Source organism: Triturus cristatus, chromosome 6 (genome assembly GCF_964204655.1).
Source record: "Triturus cristatus chromosome 6, aTriCri1.1, whole genome shotgun sequence".
NCBI lineage: Eukaryota > Metazoa > Chordata > Amphibia > Caudata > Salamandridae > Triturus > Triturus cristatus.
The window spans coordinates 1,251,938,045-1,251,964,354 of record NC_140589.1 but is presented as its reverse complement, the minus strand read 5'-3'; positions in this window follow the sequence as shown (position 1 = coordinate 1,251,964,354).

Here is a 26,310-nt window from a genome sequence, read left to right as displayed (position 1 = left end):
ACATTTTGAATGAATCTTTCTACAGTCAAAAAAATCTATTTTCTGATGAAAGACGATGACCTGTCGAACTTTCTCCAGATGGTCAGAAATGGTATTTTTTTACTGTTTTGTCTTTTGACTGTAAATGACTATTGCATGTGAATTAGAACTCTTGGAACTAAAATAAGTGTGTTTAGAGTCATTTTAATGCTTGAAATTGGTCGAAATACAAGCTCTGAGTAGGAGAAAAAGTCTGTAAAAATGGCAATTTTGGTCACATTGAGTCTCTAAAAAGTAGTTATTCAACATGAGGCACAATCCAAATGAAACTTTGAATACATTTTTCTACAGTCCAAAAAATCAATTTGCTGATGAAAAACGATGACCCGTGCGTGACCTTTTGAACTTTCTCCAGATGGTCAGGAATGGTAATTTTTTAACCTTTAACTTTTTTTTATTGTAAATGACTATTGCATGTGAAGTAGAACTCTTGGAACTAAAATATTTGTGCTTAGAGACATTTTAATGCCTGAAATTGGTCGAAATAGAAGCTTATGAGTAGGAGAAAAAGTCTGTAAAAATGGCAATTTTTGCCACATTGAGGCTTTAAAAAGTAGTTATTCACCATGAGGCACAATCCAAATGACATTTTGAATCAATTTTTCTACAGTCCAAAAAATCAATTTTCTGATGAAAAATGATGATCCGTGACCTGTCGAACTTTCTCCAGATGGTCAGAAATTGAATTTTTTTTAATGTCTTGTCTTTTGACTGTAAATGACTATTGCATGTGAATTAGAACTCTTGGAACTAAAATAAGTGTGTTTAGAGCCATTTTACTGCCTGAAATTTGTCCAAATAGAAGCTTCTGAGTAGGAGAAAAAGTCTGTAAAAATGGCAATTTTGGTCACATTGAGGCTTTAAAAAGTAGATATTCCACATGAAGCACAATCCAAATGACATTTTGAATCATTTTTTCTACAGTCCCAAAAATCTATTTTCTGATGAAAAACGATGACCCGTGACCTGTCGAACTTTCTCCAGATGGTCAGAAATGGTAATTTTTTAATGTTTAATTTTTAGACAGTAAATGACTATTGCATGTGAATTATCACTTTTGGAACTAAAATAAGTGTGTTTAGAGTCATTTTAATGCCTGAAATTGGTCGAAATACAAGCTCTGAGTAGGAGAAAAAGTCTGTAAAAATGCCAATTTTGGTGACATTGAGGCTTTAAAAAGTAGTTATTCAACAAGAGGCACAATCCAAATGACATTTTCAATCAATTTTTCTACATTCCAAAAAACCAATTTTCTGATGAAAAATGATGATCCGTGACCTGTTGAACTTTCTCCAGATGGTCAGAAATGATTTTTTTAAAATGTTTTGTCTTTTGACTGTATATGACTATTGCATGTGAATTAGAACTCTTGGAACTAAAATAAGTGTGTTTAGAGTCATTTTAATGCCTGAAATTCGTAGAAATACAAGCTTCTGAGAAGGAGAAAAAGTCTGTAAAAATGGCAATTTTGGTCACATTGAGGCTTTAAAAAGTAGATATTCCACATGATGCACAATCCAAATGACATTTTGAATGAATTTTTCCACAGTCCAAAAAATAAATTTTCTGATGAATACGATGACCCGTAACCTGTCGAACTTTCTCCAGATGGTCAGAAATGGAAATTTTTTAACCTTTAATTTTTTTATTGTAAATGACTATTGCATGTGAAGTAGAACTCTTGGAACTAAAATAACTGTGTTTAGAGTCATTTTAATGCTTGAAATTGGTCCGAATAGAAGCTTCTGAGTAGCAGAAAAAGTCTGTAGAAATGGAAATTTTGGTGACATTGAGGCTTTAAAAAGTAGTTATTCAACATGAGGCACAATCCAAATGACATTTCGAATCAATTTTTCTACAGTCCAAAAAATCTATTTTCTGATGAAAAACGATGATCCGTGACCTGTTGAACTTTCTCCAGATGGTCAGAAATGGTAATTTTTTAATGTTTAATTTTTTGATTGTAAATGACTATTGCATGTGAATTAAAACTCTTGGAACTAAAATAAGTGTGTTTAGAGTCATTATAATGCCTGAAATTGGTCGAAATAGAAGCTTCTGAGTAGGAGAAAAAGTCTGTAAAAATGGCAATTTTTGTGACATTGAGGCTTTAAAAGTAGTTATTCAACAAGAGGCACAATCCAAATGACATTTCGAATCAATTTTTCTACAGTCCAAAAAATCTATTTTCTGATGAAAATGATGACCCGTAACCTGTCGAACTTTCTCCAGATGGTCAGAAATGGTAATTTTTTAATGTTTAATTTTTTGACTGTAAATGACTTTTGCATGTGAATTATCACTTTTGGAACTAAAATAAGTGTGTTTAGAGTCATTTTAATGCCTGAAATTGGTGGAAATACAAGCTTCTGAGAAGGAGAAAAAGTCTGTAAAAATGGCAATTTCGGTCACATTGACGCTTTAAAAAGTAGTTATTCAACATGAGGCACAATCCAAATGACATTTTCAATCAATTTTTCTACATTCCAAAAAACCAATTTTCTGATGAAAAATGATGATTCGTGCGTGACCTGTTGAACTATATCCAGATGATCGGAAATGGTAATTTTTTAATGTTTAATTTTTAGACTGTAAATGACTATTGCATGTGAAGTAGAACTCTTGGAACTAAAATAACTGTGTTTAGAGTCATTTTAATGCTTGAAATTGGTCGGAATAGAAGCTTCTGAGGAGCAGAAAAAGTCTGTAGAAATGGAAATTTTGGTGACATTGAGGCTTTAAAAAGTAGTTATTCAACATGAGGCACAATCCAAATGACATTTTGAATACATTTTTCTACAGTCAAAAAAATCAATTTTCTGATGAAAAACGATGATCCGTGACCTGTTGAACTTTCTCCAGATGGTCAGAAATGGTAATTTTTTAATGTTTAATTTTTTGATTGTAAATGACTATTGCATGTGAATTAAAACTCTTGGAACTAAAATAAGTGTGTTTAGAGTCATTATAATGCCTGAAATTGGTCGAAATAGAAGCTTCTGAGTAGGAGAAAAATTCTGTAAAAATCGCAATTTTTGTGACATTGAGGCTTTAAAAGTAGTTATTCAACAAGAGGCACAATCCAAATGACATTTCGAATCAATTTTTCTACAGTCCAAAAAATCTATTTTCTGATGAAAATGATGATCCGTGCGTGACCTGTTGAACTTTCTCCAGATGGTCAGAAATGAATTTTTTTTAATGTTTTGTCTTTTGACTGTAAATGACTATTGCATGTAAATTAGAACTCTTGGAAGTAAAATAAGTGTGTTTAGAGACATTTTAATTCCTGAAATTGGTCGAAATAGAAGCTTCTGAGATGGAGAAAAAGTCTGTAAAAATGGCAATTTTGGTCACATTGAGGCTTTAAAAAGTAGATATTCCACATGACGCACAATCCAAATGACATTGTGAATCAATTTTTCTACAGTCCCAAAAAAATCAATTTTCTGATGAAAAACGATGATCCGTGACCTGTTGAACTTTCTCCAGATGGTCAGAAATGGTAATTTTTTAATGTTTAATTTTTTTATTGTAAATGACTATTGCATGTGAAGTAGAACTCTTGGAACTAAAATAAGTGTGTTTAGAGTCATTATAATGCCTGAAATTGGTTGAAATAGAAGCTTCTGAGTAGGAGAAAAAGTCTGTAAAAATTGCCATTTTGGTGACATTGAGGCTTTAAAAAGTAGTTATTCAACATGAGGCACAATCCAAATGACATTTTGAATGAATTTTTCTACAGTCCCAAAAATCTATTTTCTGATGACAAACAATGACCCGTGACCTGTCGAACTTTCTCCAGATGGTCAGAAATGGTAATTTTGTAATGTTTAATTTTTTGATTGTAAATGACTATTGCATGTGAATTAGAGCTCTTGGAACTAAAATAAGTGTGTTTAGAGTCATTATAATGCCTGAAATGGGTCGAAATAAAAGCTTCTGAGTAGGAGAAATAGTCTGTAAAAATGGCAATTTTGGTCACATTGAGGCTTTAAAAAGTAGTTATTCAACATGAGGCACAATCTAAATGACATTTTGAATCAATTTTTCTACAGTCAAAAAAATCAATTTTCTGATGAAAAACGATGATCTGTGCGTGACCTGTCGAACTTTATCCAGATGATCGGAAATGGTAATTTTTTAATGTTTAATTTTTAGACTGTAAATGACTATTGCATGTGAAGTAGAACTCTTGGAACTAAAATAACTGTGTTTAGAGTCATTTTAATGCTTGAAATTGTTCGGAATAGAAGCTTCTGAGTAGCAGAAAAAGTCTGTAGAAATGGAACTTTTGGTGAAATTGAGGCTTTAAAAAGTAGTTATTCAACATGAGGCACAATCCAAATGACATTTTGAATACATTTTTCTACAGTCAAAAAAATCAATTTTCTGATGAAAAACGATGATCCGTGACCTGTCGAACTTTCTCCAGATGGTCAGAAATGGTAATTTTTGAACACTTAATTTTTTGACTGTAAATGACTATTGCATGTGAATTGTCACTTTTGGAACTAAAATAAGTGTGTTTAGAGTCATTTTAATGCCTGAAATTGGTCGAAATAGAAACTTCTGAGTAGCGGAACAAGTCTGTAAAAATGGCAATTTTTATCACATGAGGCTCTAAAAAGTAGTTATTCAACATGAGGCACAATCCAAATGAAATTTTGAATCAATCTTTCTACAGTCAAATCTATTTTCTGATAAAAAAAACGATGATCCGAGACCTGTCGAACTTTCTCCAGATGGTCAGAAATGGAAACTTTTTTACTGTTTTGTCTTTTGACTGTAAATGACTATTGCATGTGAATTAGAACTTTTGGAACTAAAATAAGTGTGTTTAGAGTCATTTAATGCCTGAAATTGGTCGAAATACAAGCTTCTGAGAAGGAGAAAAAGTCTGTAAAAATGGCAATTTTGGTCACATTGAGTCTCTAAAAAGTAGTTTTTCAACATGAGGCACAATCCAAATGAAACTTTGAATACATTTTTCTACAGTCCAAAAAATCAGTTTGCTGATGAAAAACGATGACCCGTGCGTGACCTTTTGAACTTTCTCCAGATTGTCAGGAATGGTAATTTTTTAACCTTTAACTTTTTTTATTGTAAATGACTTTTGCATGTGAAGTAGAACTCTTGGAACTATAATAAGTGTGTTTAGAGTCATTTTAATGCCTGAAATTGGTCGAAATAGAAGCTTCTGAGTAGGAGAAAAAGTCTGTAAAAATGGCAATTTTGGTAACATTGAGGCTTTAAAAAGTAGATATTCCACATGATGCACAATCCAAATGACATTTTGAATCAATTTTTCTACAGTTCAAAAAATTAATTTTCTGAAGAAAAACGATGACCCGTGACCTGTCGAACTTTCTCCAGATGGTCAGAAATGGTAATTTTTGAATACTTAATTTTTTGATTGTAAATGACTATTGCATGTGAATTATCACTTTTGGAACTAAAATAAGTGTGTTTAGAGTCATTATAATGCCTGAAATTGTTCGAAATAGAAGCTTCTGAGTAGCAGAAAAAGTCTGAAAAATCGCAATTTTGATCACATTGAGGCTTTAAAAAGTAGTTGCTCAACATGAGGCACAATCCAAATGACATTTTGAATCAATTTTTCTACAGTCAAAAAAATCAATTTTCTGATGAAAAACGATGATCCGTGACCTGTTGAACTTTCTCCAGATGGTCAGAAATGATTTTTTTTTATTGTTTTGTCTTTTGACTGTAAATGACTATTGCATGTGAATTAGAACTCTTGGAACTATAATAAGTGTGTTTAGAGTCATTTTAATGACTGAAATTGGTTGAAATAGAAGCTTCTAGTAGGAGAAAAAGTCTGTAAAAATGGCAATTTTGGTAACATTGAGGCTTTAAAAAGTAGTTATTCAACATGAGGCACAATCCAAATGACATTTTGAATCAATTTTTCTACAGTCAGAAAAGTCAATTTTCTGAAGAAAAACGATGACCCGTGACCTGTCGAACTTTCTCCAGATGGTCAGAAATGGTAATTTTTTAACCTTTAATTTTTTTATTGTAAATGACTATTGCATGTGAAGTAGAACTCTTGGAACTAAAATAACTGTGTTTAGAGTCATGTTGATGCCTGAAATTGAATGAAATAGAAGCTTCTGAGTAGGAGAAAAAGTCTGTAAAAATGGCAATTTTTGTCACAGTGAGGCTTTAAAAAGTAGTTATTCAACATGAGGCACAATCCAAATGAAATTTTGAATACATTTTTCTACAGTCCAAAAAATCAATTTTTTGATGAAAAATGATGACCCGTGCGTGACCTGTCGAACTTTCTCCAGATGGTCAGGAATGGTAATTTTTTAACCTTCAGCTTTTTTTATTGTAAATGACTATTGCATGTGAAGTAGAACTCTTGGAACTAAAATAAGTGTGTTTAGAGTCATTATAATGCCTGAAATTTGTCGAAACAGAAGCTTCTGAGTAGGAGAAAAAGTCTGTAAAAATGGCAATTTTGGTCACATTGAGGCTTTAAAAAGTAGGTATTCAACATGAGGCACATTCCAAATGAAATTTTGAATACATTTTTCTACAGTCCAAAAAATCAATTTTCTGATGAAAAACGATGATCCTGTCGAACTGTCTCCAGATGGTCAGAAATGGTAATTTTGTAATGTTTAATTTTTTGACTGTAAATGACTATTGCATGAATTATCACTTTTGGAATTAAAATAAGTGTATTTAGAGTCAGTTTAATGCCTGAAATTGGTCGAAATAGAATCTGCTGAGTAGGAGAAAAAGTCTGTAAAAATGGCAATTTTGGTCACATTGAGGCTTTAAAAAGTAGATATTCCACATGACGCACAATCCAAATGACATTTTTAATCAATTTTTCTACAGTCAAAAAAATCAATTTTCTGATGAAAAATGATGATCAGTCGAAGTTTCTCCAGATGGTCAGAAATGGAAATTTTTTACTGTTTTGTCTTTTGACTGTAAATGACTATTGCATGTGAATTAGAACTCTTGGAACTAAAATAAGTGTGTTTAGAGTCATTGAATGCCTGAAATTGGTCGAAATACAAGCTTCTGAGAAGGAGAAAAAGTCTGTAAAAATGGCAATTTTGGTCACTCTGAGTCTCTAAAAAGTAGTTATTCAACATGAGGCACAATCCAAGTGAAACTTTAAATACATTTTTCTACAGTCCAAAAAATCAGTTTGCTGATGAAAAACGATGACCCGTGCGTGACCTTTTGAACTTTCTCCAGATGGTCAGGAATGGTAATTTTTTAACCTTTAACTTTTTTTTATTGGAAATGACTTTTGCATGTGAAGTAGAACTCTTGGAACTAAAATAAGTGTGTTTAGAGTCCTTTTAATGCTTGAAATTGGTCGAAACAGAAGCTTTTGAGTAGGAGAAAAAGTATGTAAAAATTGCAATTTTGGTGACATTGAGGCTTTAAAAAGTAGATATTCAACATGAGGCACAGTCCAAATGACATTTTGAATACATTTTTCTACAGTCCAAAAAATCAATTTTCTGATGAAAAACGATGACCCGTGACCTGTCGAACTTTCTCCAGATGGTCAGAAATGGTCATTTTTTAATGTTTAATTTTTTGATTGTAAATGACTATTGCATGTGAATTAGAACTCTTGGAACTAAAATAAGTGTGTTTAGAGTCATTATAATGCCTGAAATTGGTCGAAATAAGCTTCTGAGTAGGAGAAAAAGTCTGTAAAAATTGCAATTTTGGTGACATTGAGGCTTTAAAAAGTAGTCATTCAATATGAGGCACAGTCCAAATGACATTTTGAATCAATTTTTCTACAGTCCAAAAAATCTATTTTCTGATGAAAATGATGACCCGTAACCTGTCGAACTTTCTCCAGATGGTCAGAAATGGTAATTTTTTAATGTTTAATTTTTTGACTGTAAATGACTTTTGCATGTGAATTATCACTTTTGGAACTAAAATAAGTGTGTTTAGAGTCATTTTAATGCCTGAAATTGGTGGAAATACAAGCTTCTGAGAAGGAGAAAAAGTCTGTAAAAATGGCAATTTCGGTCACATTGACGCTTTAAAAAGTAGTTATTCAACATGAGGCACAATCCAAATGACATTTTCAATCAATTTTTCTACATTCCAAAAAACCAATTTTCTGATGAAACATGATGATTCGTGCGTGACCTGTTGAACTATATCCAGATGATCGGAAATGGTAATTTTTTAATGTTTAATTTTTAGACTGTAAATGACTATTGCATGTGAAGTAGAACTCTTGGAACTAAAATAACTGTGTTTAGAGTCATTTTAATGCTTGAAATTGGTCGGAATAGAAGCTTCTGAGGAGCAGAAAAAGTCTGTAGAAATGGAAATTTTGGTGACATTGAGGCTTTAAAAAGTAGTTATTCAACATGAGGCACAATCCAAATGACATTTTGAATACATTTTTCTACAGTCAAAAAAATCAATTTTCTGATGAAAAACGATGATCCGTGACCTGTTGAACTTTCTCCAGATGGTCAGAAATGGTAATTTTTTAATGTTTAATTTTTTGATTGTAAATGACTATTGCATGTGAATTAAAACTCTTGGAACTAAAATAAGTGTGTTTAGAGTCATTATAATGCCTGAAATTGGTCGAAATAGAAGCTTCTGAGTAGGAGAAAAAGTCTGTAAAAATCGCAATTTTTGTGACATTGAGGCTTTAAAAGTAGTTATTCAACAAGAGGCACAATCCAAATGACATTTCGAATCAATTTTTCTACAGTCCAAAAAATCTATTTTCTGATGAAAATGATGATCCGTGCGTGACCTGTTGAACTTTCTCCAGATGGTCAGAAATGAATTTTTTTTAATGTTTTGTCTTTTGACTGTAAATGACTATTGCATGTGAATTAGAACTCTTGGAAGTAAAATAAGTGTGTTTAGAGACATTTTAATTCCTGAAATTGGTCGAAATAGAAGCTTCTGAGATGGAGAAAAAGTCTGTAAAAATGGCAATTTTGGTCACATTGAGGCTTTAAAAAGTAGATATTCCACATGACGCACAATCCAAATGACATTGTGAATCAATTTTTCTACAGTCCCAAAAAAATCAATTTTCTGATGAAAAACGATGATCCGTGACCTGTTGAACTTTCTCCAGATGGTCAGAAATGGTAATTTTTTAATGTTTAATTTTTTTATTGTAAATGACTATTGCATGTGAAGTAGAACTCTTGGAACTAAAATAAGTGTGTTTAGAGTCATTATAATGCCTGAAATTGGTCGAAATAGAAGCTTCTGAGTAGGAGAAAAAGTCTGTAAAAATTGCCATTTTGGTGACATTGAGGCTTTAAAAAGTAGTTATTCAACATGAGGCACAATCCAAATGACATTTTGAATGAATTTTTCTACAGTCCCAAAAATCTATTTTCTGATGACAAACAATGACCCGTGACCTGTCGAACTTTCTCCAGATGGTCAGAAATGGTAATTTTGTAATGTTTAATTTTTTGATTGTAAATGACTATTGCATGTGAATTAGAGCTCTTGGAACTAAAATAAGTGTGTTTAGAGTCATTATAATGCCTGAAATGGGTCGAAATAAAAGCTTCTGAGTAGGAGAAATAGTCTGTAAAAATGGCAATTTTGGTCACATTGAGGCTTTAAAAAGTAGTTATTCAACATGAGGCACAATCTAAATGACATTTTGAATCAATTTTTCTACAGTCAAAAAAATCAATTTTCTGATGAAAAACGATGATCTGTGCGTGACCTGTCGAACTTTATCCAGATGATCGGAAATGGTAATTTTTTAATGTTTAATTTTTAGACTGTAAATGACTATTGCATGTGAAGTAGAACTCTTGGAACTAAAATAACTGTGTTTAGAGTCATTTTAATGCTTGAAATTGTTCGGAATAGAAGCTTCTGAGTAGCAGAAAAAGTCTGTAGAAATGGAACTTTTGGTGCCATTGAGGCTTTAAAAAGTAGTTATTCAACATGAGGCACAATCCAAATGACATTTTGAATACATTTTTCTACAGTCAAAAAAATCAATTTTCTGATGAAAAACGATGATCCGTGACCTGTCGAACTTTCTCCAGATGGTCAGAAATGGTAATTTTTGAACACTTAATTTTTTGACTGTAAATGACTATTGCATGTGAATTGTCACTTTTGGAACTAAAATAAGTGTGTTTAGAGTCATTTTAATGCCTGAAATTGGTCGAAATAGAAACTTCTGAGTAGCGGAACAAGTCTGTAAAAATGGCAATTTTTATCACATGAGGCTCTAAAAAGTAGTTATTCAACATGAGGCACAATCCAAATGAAATTTTGAATCAATCTTTCTACAGTCAAATCTATTTTCTGATAAAAAAAACGATGATCCGAGACCTGTCGAACTTTCTCCAGATGGTCAGAAATGGAAACTTTTTTACTGTTTTGTCTTTTGACTGTAAATGACTATTGCATGTGAATTAGAACTTTTGGAACTAAAATAAGTGTGTTTAGAGTCATTTAATGCCTGAAATTGGTCGAAATACAAGCTTCTGAGAAGGAGAAAAAGTCTGTAAAAATGGCAATTTTGGTCACATTGAGTCTCTAAAAAGTAGTTTTTCAACATGAGGCACAATCCAAATGAAACTTTGAATACATTTTTCTACAGTCCAAAAAATCAGTTTGCTGATGAAAAACGATGACCCGTGCGTGACCTTTTGAACTTTCTCCAGATTGTCAGGAATGGTAATTTTTTAACCTTTAACTTTTTTTATTGTAAATGACTTTTGCATGTGAAGTAGAACTCTTGGAACTATAATAAGTGTGTTTAGAGTCATTTTAATGCCTGAAATTGGTCGAAATAGAAGCTTCTGAGTAGGAGAAAAAGTCTGTAAAAATGGCAATTTTGGTAACATTGAGGCTTTAAAAAGTAGATATTCCACATGATGCACAATCCAAATGACATTTTGAATCAATTTTTCTACAGTTCAAAAAATTAATTTTCTGAAGAAAACGATGACCCGTGACCTGTCGAACTTTCTCCAGATGGTCAGAAATGGTAATTTTTGAATACTTAATTTTTTGATTGTAAATGACTATTGCATGTGAATTATCACTTTTGGAACTAAAATAAGTGTGTTTAGAGTCATTATAATGCCTGAAATTGTTCGAAATAGAAGCTTCTGAGTAGCAGAAAAAGTCTGAAAAATCGCAATTTTGATCACATTGAGGCTTTAAAAAGTAGTTACTCAACATGAGGCACAATCCAAATGACATTTTGAATCAATTTTTCTACAGTCAAAAAAATCAATTTTCTGATGAAAAACGATGATCCGTGACCTGTTGAACTTTCTCCAGATGGTCAGAAATGATTTTTTTTTATTGTTTTGTCTTTTGACTGTAAATGACTATTGCATGTGAATTAGAACTCTTGGAACTATAATAAGTGTGTTTAGAGTCATTTTAATGACTGAAATTGGTTGAAATAGAAGCTTCTAGTAGGAGAAAAAGTCTGTAAAAATGGCAATTTTTGTCACAGTGAGGCTTTAAAAAGTAGTTATTCAACATGAGGCACAATCCAAATGAAATTTTGAATACATTTTTCTACAGTCCAAAAAATCAATTTTTTGATGAAAAATGATGACCCGTGCGTGACCTGTCGAACTTTCTCCAGATGGTCAGGAATGGTAATTTTTTAACCTTCAGCTTTTTTTTATTGTAAATGACTATTGCATGTGAAGTAGAACTCTTGGAACTAAAATAAGTGTGTTTAGAGTCATTATAATGCCTGAAATTGGTCGAAACAGAAGCTTCTGAGTAGGAGAAAAAGTCTGTAAAAATGGCAATTTTGGTCACATTGAGGCTTTAAAAAGTAGGTATTCAACATGAGGCACATTCCAAATGAAATTTTGAATACATTTTTCTACAGTCCAAAAAATAAATTTTCTGATGAAAAACGATGATCCTGTCGAACTGTCTCCAGATGGTCAGAAATGGTAATTTTGTAATGTTTAATTTTTTGACTGTAAATGACTATTGCATGAATTATCACTTTTGGAATTAAAATAAGTGTATTTAGAGTCAGTTTAATGCCTGAAATTGGTCGAAATAGAATCTGCTGAGTAGGAGAAAAAGTCTGTAAAAATGGCAATTTTGGTCACATTGAGGCTTTAAAAAGTAGATATTCCACATGACGCACAATCCAAATGACATTTTTAATCAATTTTTCTACAGTCAAAAAAATCAATTTTCTGATGAAAAATGATGATCAGTCGAAGTTTCTCCAGATGGTCAGAAATGGAAATTTTTTACTGTTTTGTCTTTTGACTGTAAATGACTATTGCATGTGAATTAGAACTCTTGGAACTAAAAAAAATGTGTGTTTAGAGTCATTGAATGCCTGAAATTGGTCGAAATACAAGCTTCTGAGAAGGAGAAAAAGTCTGTAAAAATGGCAATTTTGGTCACTCTGAGTCTCTAAAAAGTAGTTATTCAACATGAGGCACAATCCAAGTGAAACTTTAAATACATTTTTCTACAGTCCAAAAAATCAGTTTGCTGATGAAAAACGATGACCCGTGCGTGACCTTTTGAACTTTCTCCAGATGGTCAGGAATGGTAATTTTTTAACCTTTAACTTTTTTTTATTGGAAATGACTTTTGCATGTGAAGTAGAACTCTTGGAACTAAAATAAGTGTGTTTAGAGTCCTTTTAATGCTTGAAATTGGTCGAAACAGAAGCTTTTGAGTAGGAGAAAAAGTATGTAAAAATTGCAATTTTGGTGACATTGAGGCTTTAAAAAGTAGATATTCCACATGAAGCACAATCCAAATGACATTTTGAATCAATTTTTCTACAGTCCCAAAAATCAATTTTCTGATGAAAAACGATGACCTGTGACCTGTCGAACTTTCTCCAGATGGTCAGAAATGGTAATTTTTTTATGTTTAATTTTTTTACTGTAAATGACTATTGCATGTGAATGATCACTTTTGGAACTAAAATATGTGTGTTTAGAGTCATTTTAATGCCTGAAATTGGTCGAATTAGAAGCTTCTGAGTAGCAGAAAAAGTCTGTAAAATGGCAATTTTGATCACATTGAGGCTTTAAACAGTAGATATTCCACATGAAGCACAATCCAAATGACAATTTTAATCAATTCTTCTACAGTCCAAAAAATCAATTTTCTGACGAAAAACGATGGCCCGTAACCTGTCGAACTTTCTCCAGATGGTCAGAAATGATTTTTTTTTTATGTTTTGTCTTTTGACTGTAAATGACTATTGCATGTGAATTAGAACTCTTGGAAGTAAAATAAGTGTGTTTAGAGACATTTTAATGCCTGAAATTGGTCGAAATAGAAGCTTCTGAGTAGGAGAAAAAGGCTGTAAAAAATGGCAATTTTGGTCACATTGAGGCTTTAAAAAGTAGATATTCCACATGACGCACAATCCAAATGAAATTTTGAATCAATTTTTCTACAGTCCAAAAAATCAATTTTCAGGTGGAAAACGATGACCCGTGACCTGTTGAACTTTCTCCAGATGGTCAGAAATGATTTTTTTTTTAACTGTTTTGTCTTTTGACTGTAAATGACTTTTGCATGTGAAGTAGAACTCTTGGAACTAAAATAAGTGTGTTTAGAGTCCTTTTAATGCTTGAAATTGGTCGAAACAGAAGCTTTTGAGTAGGAGAAAAAGTATGTAAAAATTGCAATTTTGGTGACATTGAGGCTTTAAAAAGTAGATATTCCACATGAAGCACAATCCAAATGACATTTTGAATCAATTTTTCTACAGTCCCAAAAATCAATTTTCTGATGAAAAACGATGACCCGTGACCTGTCAAACTTTCTCCAGATGGTCAGAAATGGTAATTTTTTAACCTTTAATTTTTTTATTGTAAATGACTATTGCATGTGAAGTAGAACTCTTGGAACTATAATAAGTGTGTTTAGAGTCATTTTAATGCCTGAAATTGGTTGAAATAGAAGCTTCTGAGTAGGAGAAAAAGTCTGTAAAAATGGCAATTTTGGTAACATTGAGGCTTTAAAAAGTAGATATTCCACATGATGCACAATCCAAATGACATTTTGAATCAATTTTTCTACAGTCCAAAAAATCAATTTCCTGAAGAAAAACGATGACCCGTGACCTGTCGAACTTTCTCCAGATGGTCAGAAATGGTAATTTTTGAATACTAAATTTTTTGATTGTAAATGACTATTGCATGTGAATTATCACTTTTGGAACTAAAATAAGTGTGTTTAGAGTCATTATAATGCCTGAAATTGTTCGAAATAGAAGCTTCTGAGTAGTAGAAAAAGTCTGAAAAATCGCAATTTTGATCACATTGAGGCTTTAAAAAGTAGTTACTCAACATGAGGCACAATCCAAATGACATTTTGAATCAATTTTTCTACAGTCAAAAAAATCAATTTTCTGATGAAAAACGATGACCCGTGACCTGTCGAACTTTCTCCAGATGGTCAGAAATGGTAATTTTTTAACCTTTAATTTTTTTATTGTAAATGACTATTGCATTTGAAGTAGAACTCTTGGAACTAAAATAACTGTGTTTAGAGTCATTTTGATGCCTGAAATTGAATGAAATAGAAGCTTCTGAGTAGGAGAAAAAGCCTGTAAAAAGGGCAATTTTTGTCACAGTGAGGCTTTAAAAAGTAGTTATTCAACATGAGGCACAATCCAAATGAAATTTTGAATACATTTTTCTACAGTCCAAAAAATCAGTTTGCTGATGAAAAATGATGACCCGTGCGTGACCTTTTGAACTTTCTCCAGATGGTCAGGAATGGTAATTTTTTAACCTTTAACTTTTTTCATTGTAAATGACTTTTGCATGTGATGTAGAACTCTTGGACCTAAAATAGGTGTGTTTAGAGTCCTTTTAATGCTTGAAATTGGTCGAAACAGAAGCTTCTGAGTAGGAGAAAAAGTATGTAAAAATTGCAATTTTGGTGACATTGAGGCTTTAAAAAGTAGTTATTCAACATGAGGCACAGTCCAAATGACATTTTGAATACATTTTTCTACAGTCCAAAAAATCAATTTTCTGATGAAAAACGATGACCCTGTAGAACTTTCTCCAGATGGTCAGAAATGGTAATTTTTTAATGTTTAATTTTTTGACTGTAAATGACTATTGCATGAATTATCACTTTTGGAATTAAAATAAGTGTATTTAGAGTCAGTTTAATGCCTGAAATTGGTCAAAATAGAAGCTTCTGAGTGGAGAAAAAGTCTGTAAAAATGGCAATTTTGGTCACATTGAGGCTTTAAAAAGTAGTTATTCAACATGAGGCACAATCCAAATGAAATTTTGAATCAATCTTTCTACAGTCAAAAAAATCTATTTTCTGATAAAAAAACGATGATCCGAGACCTGTCGAACTTTCTCCAGATGGTCAGAAATGGAAATTTTTTACTGTTTTGTCTTTTGACTGTAAATGACTATTGCATGTGAATTAGAACTCTTGGAACTAAAATAAGTGTGTTTAGAGTCATTTAATGCCTGAAATTGGTCGAAATACAAGCTTCTGAGAATGAGAAAAAGTCTGTAAAAATGGCAATTTTGGTCACATTGAGTCTCTAAAAAGTAGTTATTCAACATGAGGCACAATCCAAATGAAACTTTAAATACATTTTTCTACAGTCCAAAAAATCAGTTTGCTGATGAAAAACGATGACCCGTGCGTGACCTTTTGAACTTTCTCCAGATGGTCAGGAATGGTAATTTTTTAACCTTTAACTTTTTTTATTGTAAATGACTTTTGCATGTGAAGTAGAACTCTTGGAACTAAAATAAGTGTGTTTAGAGTCCTTTTAATGCTTGAAATTGGTCGAAACAGAAGCTTCTGAGTAGGAGAAAAAGTATGTAAAAATTGCAATGTTGGTGACATTGAGGCTTTAAAAAGTAGTTATTCAACATGAGGCACAGTCCAAATGACATTTTGAATACATTTTTCTACAGTCCAAAAAATCAATTTTCTGATGAAAAACGATGAACCGTGACCTGTCGAACTTTCTCCAGATGGTCAGAAATGGTCATTTTTTAATGTTTAATTTTTTGATTGTAAATGACTATTGCATGTGAATTAGAACTCTTGGAACTAAAATAAGTGTGTTTAGAGTCATTATAATGCCTGAAATTGGTCGAAATAAGCTTCTGAGTAGGAGAAAAAGTCTGTAAAAATGGCAATTTTTGTGACATTGAGGCTTTAAAAGTAGTTACTCAACATGAGGCACAATCCAAATGACATTTTGAATCAATTTTTCTACAGTCCAAAAAATCAATATTCTGATGAAAAACGATGATCCGTGACCTATTGAACTTTCTCCAGATGGTCAGAAATGGTAATTTTTGAATGCTTAATTTTTTTTACTGTAAATGACTATTGCATGTGAAGTAGAACTCTTGGAACTAAAATAACTGTGTTTAGAGTCATTTTGATGCCTGAAATTGAATGAAATAGAAGCTTCTGAGTAGGAGAAAAAGTCTGTAAAAATGGCAATTTTTGTCACAGTGAGGCTTTAAAAAGTAGTTATTCAACATGAGGCACAATCCAAATGAAATTTTGAATACATTTTTCTACAGTCCAAAAAATCAGTTTGCTGATGAAAAATGATGACCCGTGCGTGACCTTTTGAACTTTCTCCAGATGGTCAGGAATGGTAATTTTTTAACCTTTAACTTTTTTTTATTGTAAATGACTTTTGCATGTGAAGTAGAACTCTTGGAACTAAAATAAGTGTGTTTAGAGTCCTTTTAATGCTTGAAATTGGTCAAAACAGAAGCTTCTGAGTAGGAGAAAAAGTATGTAAAAATTGCAATTTTGGTGACATTGAGGCTTTAAAAAGTAGTTATTCAACATGAGGCACAGTCCAAATGACATTTTGAATACATTTTTCTACAGTCCAAAATATCAATTTTCTGATGAAAAACGATGACCCGTGACCTGTCGAACTTTCTCCAGATGGTCAGAAATGGTCATTTTTTAATGTTTAATTTTTTGATTGTAAATGACTATTGCATGTGAATTAGAACTCTTGGAACTAAAATAAGTGTGTTTAGAGTCATTATAATGCCTGAAATTGGTCGAAATAAGCTTCTGAGTAGGAGAAAAAGTCTGTAAAAATTGCAATTTTGGTGACATTGAGGCTTTAAAAAGTAGTTATTCAACATGAGGCACAGTCCAAATGACATTTTGAATCAATTTTTCTACAGTCCAAAAAATCAATTTTCTGATGAAAAACAATGACCCGTGACCTGTCGAACTTTCTCCAGATGGTCAGAAATGGTCATTTTTTAATGTTTAATTTTTTGATTGTAAATGACTATTGCATGTGAATTAGAACTCTTGGAACTAAAATAAGTGTGTTTAGAGTCAATATAATGCCTGAAATTGGTCGAAATAAGCTTCTGAGTAGGAGAAAAAGTCTGTAAAAATGGCAATTTTTGTGACATTGAGGCTTTAAAAGTAGTTACTCAACATGAGGCACAATCCAAATGATATTTTGAATCAATTTTTCTACAGCCAAAAAATCAATATTCTGATGAAAAACGATGATCCGTGACCTATTGAACTTTCTCCAGATGGTCAGAAATGGTAATTTTTGAATGCTTAATTTTTTTTACTGTAAATGACTATTGCATGTGAAGTAGAACTCTTGGAACTAAAATAACTGTGTTTAGAGTCATTTTGATGCCTGAAATTGAATGAAATAGAAGCTTCTGAGTAGGAGAAAAAGTCTGTAAAAATGGCAATTTTTGTCACAGTGAGGCTTTAAAAAGTAGTTATTCAACATGAGGCACAATCCAAATGAAATTTTGAATACATTTTTCTACAGTCCAAAAAATCAGTTTGCTGATGAAAAATGATTACCCGTGCGTGACCTTTTGAACTTTCTCCAGATGGTCAGGAATGGTAATTTTTTAACCTTTAACTTTTTTTTATTGTAAATGACTTTTGCATGTGAAGTAGAACTCTTGGAACTAAAATAAGTGTGTTTAGAGTCCTTTTAATGCTTGAAATTGGTCAAAACAGAAGCTTCTGAGTAGGAGAAAAAGTATGTAAAAATTGCAATTTTGGTGACATTGAGGCTTTAAAAAGTAGTTATTCAACATGAGGCACAGTCCACATGACATTTTGAATACATTTTTCTACAGTCCAAAAAATCAATTTTCTGATAAAAAACGATGACCCGTGACCTGTCGAACTTTCTCGAGATGGTCAGAAATGGTAATTTTTTAATGTTTAATTTTTTGATTGTAAATGACTATTGCCTGTGAATTAGAACTCTTGGAACTAAAATAAGTGTGTTTAGAGTCATTATAATGCCTGAAATTGGTCGAAATAAGCTTCTGAGTAGGAGAAAAAGTCTGTAAAAATGGCAATTTTTGTGACATTGAGGCTTTAAAAAGTAGTTACTCAACATGAGGCACAATCCAAATGACATTTTGAATCAATTTTTCTACAGTCAAAAAAATCAATTTTCTGATGAAAAACGATGATCCGTGACCTGTTGAACTTTCTCCAGATGGTCAGAAATGATTTTTTTTTTAGTGTTTTGTCTTTTGACTGTAAATGACTATTGCATGTGAATTAGAACTCTTGGAACTATAATAAGTGTGTTTAGAGTCATTTTAATGCCTGAAATTGGTTGAAATAGAAGCTTCTGAGTAGGAGAAAAAGTCTGTAAAAATGGCAATTTTGGTAACATTGAGGCTTTAAAAAGTAGATATTCCACATGATGCACAATCCAAATGACATTTTGAATCAATTTTTCTACAGTCCAAAAAATCAATTTCCTGAAGAAAAACGATGACCCGTGACCTGTCGAACTTTCTCCAGATGGTCAGAAATGGTAATTTTTTAATGTTTAATTTTTTGATTGTAAATGACTATTGCATGTGAATTAGAACTCTTGGAACTAAAATAAGTGTGTTTAGAGTCATTATAATGCCTGAAATTGGTCGAAATAGAAGCTTCTGAGTAGGAGAAATAGTCTGTAAAAATGGCAATTTTGGTCACATTGAGGCTTTAACCCCTTCAGCGCTGGGCGAATTCCGCCGCGGTGCTGAAGGGTTCGAGCGCGGGCGGGGCCATGACGGAACGGTTCCGTCATGAGCACAGCTCAACCGTGGCTCATGACGGAACCGTTCCGTCATGAGCATGGAAGGGGTTAAAAAGTAGGTATTCAACATGAGGCACAATCCAAATGACATTTTGAATCAATTTTTCTACAGTCAAAAAAATCAATTTTCTGATGAAAAACGATGACCCGTGACCTGTCGAACTTTCTCCAGATGGTCAGAAATGGTAATTTTTTAACCTTTAATTTTTTTATTGTAAATGACGATTGCATGTGAAGTAGAACTCTTGGAACTAAAATAACTGTGTTTAGAGTCATTTTGATGCCTGAAATTGAATGAAATAGAAGCTTCTGAGTAGGAGAAAAAGTCTGTAAAAATGGCAATTTTTGTCACAGTGAGGCTTTAAAAAGTAGTTATTCAACATGAGGCACAATCCAAATGAAATTTTGAATTCATTTTTCTACAGTCCAAAAAATCAATTTTCTGATGAAAAACGATGACCCGTGCGTGACCTGTCGAACTTTCTCCAGATGATCAGGAATGGTAATTTTTTAACCTTTAGCTTTTTTTATTGTAAATGACTATTGCATGTGAAGTAGAACTCTTGGAACTAAAATAAGTGTGTTTAGAGTCATTATAATGCCTGAAATTGGTCGAAACAGAAGCTTCTGAGTTGGAGAAAAAGTCTGTAAAAATGGCAATTTTGGTCACATTGAGGCTTTAAAAAGTAGTTATTCAACATGAGGCACAATCCAAATGAAATTTTGAATACATTTTTCTACAGTCCAAAAAATCAATTTTCTGATGAAAAACGATGACCCTGTCGAACTTTCTCCAGATGGTCAAAAATGGTAATTTTTTAATGTTTAATTTTTTGTCTGTAAATGACTATTGCATGATCTATCACTTTTGGAATTAAAATAAGTGTATTTAGAGTCAGTTTAATGCCTGAAATTGGTCAAAATAGAAGCTTCTGAGTGGAGAAAAAGTCTGTAAAAATGGCAATTTTGGTCACATTGAGGCTTTAAAAAGTAGTTATTCAACATGAGGCACAATCCAAATGAAATTTTGAATCAATCTTTCTACAGTCAAAAAATCTATTTTCTGATAAAAAAAACGATGATCCGAGACCTGTCGAACTTTCTCCAGATGGTCAGAAATGGAAATTTTTTACTGTTTTGTCTTTTGACTGTAAATGACTATTGCATGTGAATTAGAACTCTTGGAACTAAAATAAGTGTGTTTAGAGTCATTTAATGCCTGAAATTGGTCGAAATACAAGCTTCTGAGAAGGAGACAAAGTCTGTAAAAATGGCAATTTTGGTCACATTGAGTCTCTAAAAAGTAGTTATTCAACATGAGGCACAATCCAAATGAAACTTTAAATACATTTTTCTACAGTCCAAAAAATCAGTTTGCTGATGAAAAACGATGACCCGTGCGTGACCTTTTGAACTTTCTCCAGATGGTCAGGAATGGTAATTTTTTAACCTTTAACTTTTTTTTTATTGTAAATGACTTTTGCATGTGAAGTAGAACTCTTGGAACTAAAATAAGTGTGTTTAGAGTCCTTTTAATGCTTGAAATTGGTCGAAACAGAAGCTTCTGAGTAGGAGAAAAAGTATGTAAAAATTCCCAATTTTGGTGACATTGAGGCTTTAAAAAGTAGTTATTCAACATGAGGCACAGTCCAAATGACATTTTGAATACATTTTTCTACAGTCCAAAAAATCAATTTTCTGATGAAAAACGATGATCCGTGACCTGTTGAACTTTCTCCAGATGGTCAGAAATGATTTTTTTTTATTGTTTTGTCTTTTGACTGTAAATGACTATTGCATGTGAATTAGAACTCTTGGAACTATAATAAGTGTTTTTAGAGTCATTTTAATGCCTGGAATTGGTTGAAATAGAAGCTTCTGAGTAGGAGAAAAAGTCTGTAAAAATGGCAATTTTGGTAACATTGAGGCTTTAAAAAGTAGTTATTCAACATGAGGCACAATCCAAATGACATTTTGAATCAATTTTTCTACAGTCAGAAAAACCAATTTTCTGAAGAAAAACGATGACCCGTGACCTGTCGAACTTTCTCCAGATGGTCAGAAATGGTAATTTTTTAATGTTTAATTTTTTGATTGTAAATGGCTATTGCATGTGAATTAGAACTCTTGGAACTAAAATAAGTGTGTTTAGAGTCATTATAATGCCTGAAATTGGTCGAAATAGAAGCTTCTGAGTAGGAGAAATAGTCTGTAAAAATGGCAATTTTGGTCACATTGAGGCTTTAAAAAGTAGTTATTCAACATGAGGCACAATCCAAATGACATTTTGAATCAATTTTTCTACAGTCAAAAAAATCAATTTTCTGATGAAAAACGATGACCCGTGACCTGTTGAACTTTCTCCAGATGGTCAGAAATGATTTTTTTTTTATTGTTTTGTCTTTTGACTGTAAATGACTATTGCATGTGAATTAGAACTCTTGGAACTATAATAAGTGTGTTTAGAGTCATTTTAATGCCTGAAATTGGTTGAAATAGAAGCTTCTGAGTAGGAGAAAAAGTCTGTAAAAATGGCAATTTTGGTAACATTGAGGCTTTAAAAAGTAGATATTCCACATGATGCACAATCCAAATGACATTTTGAATCAATTTTTCTACAGTCCAAAAAATCAATTTCCTGAAGAAAAACGATGACCCGTGACCTGTCGAACTTTCTCCAGATGGTCAGAAATGGTAATTTTTGAATACTAAATTTTTTGATTGTAAATGACTATTGCATGTGAATTATCACTTTTGGAACTAAAATAAGTGTGTTTAGAGTCATTATAATGCCTGAAATTGTTCGAAATAGAAGCTTCTGAGTAGTAGAAAAAGTCTGAAAAATCGCAATTTTGATCACATTGAGGCTTTAAAAAGTAGTTACTCAACATGAGGCACAATCCAAATGACATTTTGAATCAATTTTTCTACAGTCAAAAAAATCAATTTTCTGATGAAAAACGATGACCCGTGACCTGTCGAACTTTCTCCAGATGGTCAGAAATGGTAATTTTTTAACCTTTAATTTTTTTATTGTAAATGACTATTGCATGTGAAGTAGAACTCTTGGAACTAAAATAACTGTGTTTAGAGTCATTTTGATGCCTGAAATTGAATGAAATAGAAGCTTCTGAGTAGGAGAAAAAGTCTGTAAAAATGGCAATTTTTGTCACAGTGAGGCTTTAAAAAGTAGTTATTCAACATGAGGCACAATCCAAATGAAATTTTGAATACATTTTTCTACAGTCCAAAAAATCAGTTTGCTGATGAAAAATGATGACCCGTGCGTGACCTTTTGAACTTTCTCCAGATGGTCAGGAATGGTAATTTTTTAACCTTTAACTTTTTTTATTGTAAATGACTTTTGCATGTGAAGTAGAACTCTTGGACCTAAAATAGGTGTGTTTAGAGTCCTTTTAATGCTTGAAATTGGTCGAAACAGAAGCTTCTGAGTAGGAGAAAAAGTATGTAAAAATTGCAATTTTGGTGACATTGAGGCTTTAAAAATTAGTTATTCAACATGAGGCACAGTCCAAATGACATTTTGAATAAATTTTTCTACAGTCCAAAAAATCAATTTTCTGATGAAAAATGATGACCCGTGACCTGTCGAACTTTCTCCAGATGGTCAGAAATGGTAATTTTTTAATGTTTAATTTTTTGATTGTAAATGACTATTGCATGTGAAGTAGAACTCTTGGAACTAAAATAAGTGTGTTTAGAGTCATTATAATGCCTGAAATTGGTCAAAACAGAAGCTTCTGAGTAGGAGAAAAAGTCTGTAAAAATGGCAATTTTGGTCACATTGAGGCTTTAAAAAGTAGTTATTCAACATGAGGCACAATCCAAATGAAATTTTGAATACATTTTTCTACAGTCCAAAAAATCAATTTTCTGATGAAAAACGATGACCCTGTCGAACTTTCTCCAGATGGTCAGAAATGGTAATTTTTTAATGTTTAATTTTTTGACTGTAAATGACTATTGCATGAATTATCACTTTTGGAATTAAAATAAGTGTATTTAGAGTCAGTTTAATGCCTGAAATTGGTCAAAATAGAAGCTTCTGAGTGGAGAAAAAGTCTGTAAAAATGGCAATTTTGGTCACATTGAGGCTTTAAAAAGTAGTTATTCAACATGAGGCACAATCCAAATGAAATTTTGAATCAATCTTTCTACAGTCAAAAAAATCTATTTTCTGATAAAAAAACGATGATCCGTGACCTGTCGAACTTTCTCCAGATGGTCAGAAATGGAAATTTTTTACTGTTTTGTCTTTTGACTGTAAATTACTATTGCATGTGAATTAGAACTCTTGGAACTAAAATAAGTGTGTTTAGAGTCATTTAATGCCTGAAATTGGTCGAAATACAAGCTTCTGAGAATGAGAAAAAGTCTGTAAAAATGGCAATTTTGGTCACATTGAGTCTCTAAAAAGTAGTTATTCAACATGAGGCACAATCCAAATGAAACTTTAAATACATTTTTTTACAGTCCAAAAAATCAGTTTGCTGATGAAAAACGATGACCCGTGCGTGACCTTTTGAACTTTCTCCAGATGGTCAGGAATGGTAATTTTTTAACCTTTAACTTTTTTTATTGTAAATGACTTTTGCATGTGAAGTAGAACTCTTGGAACTAAAATAAGTGTGTTTAGAGTCCTTTTAATGCTTGAAATTGGTCGAAACAGAAGCTTCTGAGTAGGAGAAAAAGTATGTAAAAATTGCAATTTTGGTGACATTGAGGCTTTAAAAAGTAGTTATTCAACATGAGGCACAGTCCAAATGACATTTTGAATACATTTTTCTACAGTCCAAAAAATCAATTTTCTGATGAAAAACGATGACCCGTGACCTGTCGAACTTTCTCCAGATGGTCAGAAATGGTCATTTTTTAATGTTTAATTTTTTGATTGTAAATGACTATTGCATGTGAATTAGAACTCTTGGAACTAAAATAAGTGAGTTTAGAGTCATTATAATGCCTGAAATTGGTCGAAATAAGCTTCTGAGTAGGAGAAAAGTCTGTAAAAATTGCAATTTTGGTGACATTGAGGCTTTAAAAAGTAGTTATTCAACATGAGGCACAGTCCAAATGACATTTTGAATCAATTTTTCTACAGTCCAAAAAATCAATTTTCTGATGAAAAACGATGACCCGTGACCTGTCGAACTTTCTCCAGATGGTCAGAAATGGTCATTTTTTAATGTTTAATTTTTTGATTGTAAATGACTATTGCATGTGAATTAGAACTCTTGGAACTAAAATAAGTGTGTTTAGAGTCAATATAATGCCTGAAATTGGTCGAAATAAGCTTCTGAGTAGGAGAAAAAGTCTGTAAAAATGGCAATTTTTGTGACATTGAGGCTTTAAAAGTAGTTACTCAACATGAGGCACAATCCAAATGACATTTTGAATCAATTTTTCTACAGCCAAAAAATCAATTTTCTGATGAAAAACGATGACCCGTGACCTGTCAAACTTTCTCCAGATGGTCAGAAATGGTAATTTTTTAACCTTTAATTTTTTTATTGTAAATGACTATTGCATGTGAAGTAGAACTCTTGGAACTATAATAAGTGTGTTTAGAGTCATTTTAATGCCTGAAATTGGTTGAAATAGAAGCTTCTGAGTAGGAGAAAAAGTCTGTAAAAATGGCAATTTTGGTAACATTGAGGCTTTAAAAAGTAGATATTCCACATGATGCACAATCCAAATGACATTTTGAATCAATTTTTCTACAGTCCAAAAAATCAATTTCCTGAAGAAAAACGATGACCCGTGACCTGTCGAACTTTCTCCAGATGGTCAGAAATGGTAATTTTTGAATACTAAATTTTTTGATTGTAAATGACTATTGCATGTGAATTATCACTTTTGGAACTAAAATAAGTGTGTTTAGAGTCATTATAATGCCTGAAATTGTTCGAAATAGAAGCTTCTGAGTAGTAGAAAAAGTCTGAAAAATCGCAATTTTGATCACATTGAGGCTTTAAAAAGTAGTTACTCAACATGAGGCACAATCCAAATGACATTTTGAATCAATTTTTCTACAGTCAAAAAAATCAATTTTCTGATGAAAAACGATGACCCGTGACCTGTCGAACTTTCTCCAGATGGTCAGAAATGGTAATTTTTTAACCTTTAATTTTTTTATTGTAAATGACTATTGCATGTGAAGTAGAACTCTTGGAACTAAAATAACTGTGTTTAGAGTCATTTTGATGCCTGAAATTGAATGAAATAGAAGCTTCTGAGTAGGAGAAAAAGCCTGTAAAAAGGGCAATTTTTGTCACAGTGAGGCTTTAAAAAGTAGTTATTCAACATGAGGCACAATCCAAATGAAATTTTGAATACATTTTTCTACAGTCCAAAAAATCAGTTTGCTGATGAAAAATGATGACCCGTGCGTGACCTTTTGAACTTTCTCCAGATGGTCAGGAATGGTAATTTTTTAACCTTTAACTTTTTTTATTGTAAATGACTTTTGCATGTGATGTAGAACTCTTGGACCTAAAATAGGTGTGTTTAGAGTCCTTTTAATGCTTGAAATTGGTCGAAACAGAAGCTTCTGAGTAGGAGAAAAAGTATGTAAAAATTGCAATTTTGGTGACATTGAGGCTTTAAAAAGTAGTTATTCAACATGAGGCACAGTCCAAATGACATTTTGAATACATTTTTCTACAGTCCAAAAAATCAATTTTCTGATGAAAAACGATGACCCTGTAGAACTTTCTCCAGATGGTCAGAAATGGTAATTTTTTAATGTTTAATTTTTTGACTGTAAATGACTATTGCATGAATTATCACTTTTGGAATTAAAATAAGTGTATTTAGAGTCAGTTTAATGCCTGAAATTGGTCAAAATAGAAGCTTCTGAGTGGAGAAAAAGTCTGTAAAAATGGCAATTTTGGTCACATTGAGGCTTTAAAAAGTAGTTATTCAACATGAGGCACAATCCAAATGAAATTTTGAATCAATCTTTCTACAGTCAAAAAAATCTATTTTCTGATAAAAAAACGATGATCCGAGACCTGTCGAACTTTCTCCAGATGGTCAGAAATGGAAATTTTTTACTGTTTTGTCTTTTGACTGTAAATGACTATTGCATGTGAATTAGAACTCTTGGAACTAAAATAAGTGTGTTT